Source organism: Aquarana catesbeiana, linkage group LG13, assembly GCF_042186555.1.
Source record: "Aquarana catesbeiana isolate 2022-GZ linkage group LG13, ASM4218655v1, whole genome shotgun sequence".
NCBI classification, from domain to species: Eukaryota; Metazoa; Chordata; class Amphibia; order Anura; family Ranidae; genus Aquarana; species Aquarana catesbeiana.
Window position 1 is genome coordinate 231454660 of NC_133336.1, and position 2452 is coordinate 231457111.

The following is a 2452-nucleotide window of genomic DNA, read 5'->3' on the forward strand; positions in this document are numbered from 1 at the left end:
AAAGTGATAAGATCCAAAACACAAATGTCACACTTTACTGATTATGTTATTTAATAAATGTTCCCAAAACTAAAGAATGTTTTCCTTATTATTATTATCAAGTATTTACAATTCTTGTTGGTATATCTCCCCCAAAAGGGTGTTTGTTTCTATTCTTATCAGTACATATAACCTATAGGAGTTCCTGTAGTTTACAACCTAAGTTTACAATTATTATGGGTAATTCTACCCCAAAGTGCACCTGTTTCTATTCTTGTTGATACACCTAACCCATAGGATTGCCAGTGGGTTGTAACCCAAATTTACAATTAATATCGGTACATCTTCCCTAAGAGAGCACTTGTTTCTATTCTTATTGGTACATCATCACAAATAGATAGCCTTTAGGGTCTAAACTGAGCTTACAATTCTTATTGGTACATTTACCCCAAAGGAATGACAGCGCTGGTCTCTCCAGTAAGCATCTGTGTGATACATTTAAATAAATGTAATGGCAATTTAATCTCACTTGTGTGCAATTGTAGCCGACCTGCAATGTTTTTGAACAGTCTTCTATTACTGCATTAATGCAAAGCTATTAATAAATGTGTAATCAATGACCCAAACCCCTTTTTTCTCAGATCTTAAATAGGAGTTCCCCCCCATCAAATAATTCAAAGTCAGCAGCTATTATTAGGACACTTACCTGTCCAGGGATCCAGCCTATTTTCCAATTGGCTCTTGGGTGCTGCCACTGCTATTCGTTGTAAAGTAAACTGGCCGGTGAAGCAGGTGAGGGAAGCAGGATGGGGTCCAAACTTCTCGCCGTGGCAGGCACCTGTCGAAAACAGGTACTTGCTCCCCACGAAAGATGCCAAATGTGGCAGTGGAGAGGGGGAGGAAGCAAACAAGGGGAGCTTCGAATGACAATTACTCAGTCATGCTACACTATACCAAATTGAAATTTCTATAATTTTTTTTCACACAAGCAGAGCTTTCTTTTGGTGGTATTTATTCACTACTGTTTTTTTGCTAAATAAATGAAAACAAAAAAAAAGTTTACCATAGTTTGTGCAGGTCATTTTTCTCCTTCACTGATGTGCTCTGATGAGGCTGCACTGATGGGCACTGACTGGCCATAGGGCACACGGGGCACTAGCTCAATGAACCAGGGCTGCATGTCCTTGTGGGGCCCAAGGAAGCTGGGCTGCTCCTTGAGCCTGCACCACTCACCCAGCCTCTCTGCAGCCCGTCGGCCACCAGTTCAGTTCAGCTCTCGGGTCGGAGGAAGCAGAAACTACAGGCCAGCTGCCCTGTGACCATGAAGAGGGAAGAGCTGGAGGGGATGCTGGACCAGAGAGAAAGTGCAGATCCCAATGCACCTAGATAGGAGAAGCAGAGGGATGACTGCATATAGGAGAATCATTCTCTCTTTCTTCCTCCTGCAGCCTCTGAAAGCCAGCTTCTCCTCCTCTCCCTGCCGCAGGCATTCAGCGGCTGCAGTAGGAAAATGGAGAGATTGATTATTTTATAAGCAGCAGCCCCTGCCGCTCCTCCTATCCAGCTTCTTTCAGCTGCTCCTCACTGTGCTCTTCACCCCCCCATGCTCTACGGCCCCAAGTGCTCTCCAGCTCCCCTGTGCTCTCCACAGCCCCCAGTGCTTTCTGGTTCCCCTGGGCTCTCCTGCCCCCTGTGCTCTTCAGACCCCCAGTGCTCTCCAGCTCCTCTCTGCTCTCAGGCCTCCCTGTGCTCTCAGGCTCCCCCCAGTGCTCTCCGCCCCCCACTGTGCTCTTCTCCTCCCCCAGTGCTCTCCAGATTTCCCATGTGTGCTCTGCCCCCCGTGTTCCCCAGCCCCCTCTGCTCTCCAGCCCCTCCTTGCTTTCTGCCTCCTCCCCATGCTTTCTGCCCCCCCAGTGCTCTCCAGCCCCACCACGCTCTTTGCCCCCATGCTCCGGCCCCCTTGTGTTCTTTGCCCCCCATGATCTCTGGCCCACTGTGCTCTTGGCCCCCCATGCTCTCTGATCCCCTGTGTTATTTGACCCCCCTATGCTCTTTGCCCCCCATGTTGCCCCCCCTCCATGCTTGCAAGCTCCCCATGCTCTTCATCCCCCCTGTTCTCTCTGCCCCCCCCATTTTTTTCTACTGGACCCCCTCACCTCCATCAGTATGCAGAGTGGAGAAGGAGCCGGTAAATATGTCATGGGCTGCTCACTCTAAAATGCCTGGGCTTATTTTTGTTGTCACAGTCTGGGCCTGGGCTGCACTGATGGGCACTGATGAGGCCTCACTGATGGGGACAAATAGGAGGCACTGATGGGCATTGATGAGGCAGCACTGGTGGGCACTGATGAGGGGGCACTGATGAGGCTGCACTGCTAGGTGGCACTGATGGGCACTGATAGGTGGCACTGATGAGCACTGACAGGCAGCACTGAAAGATGACACTGATGAGGAGGTATTGATGGGCACTGAT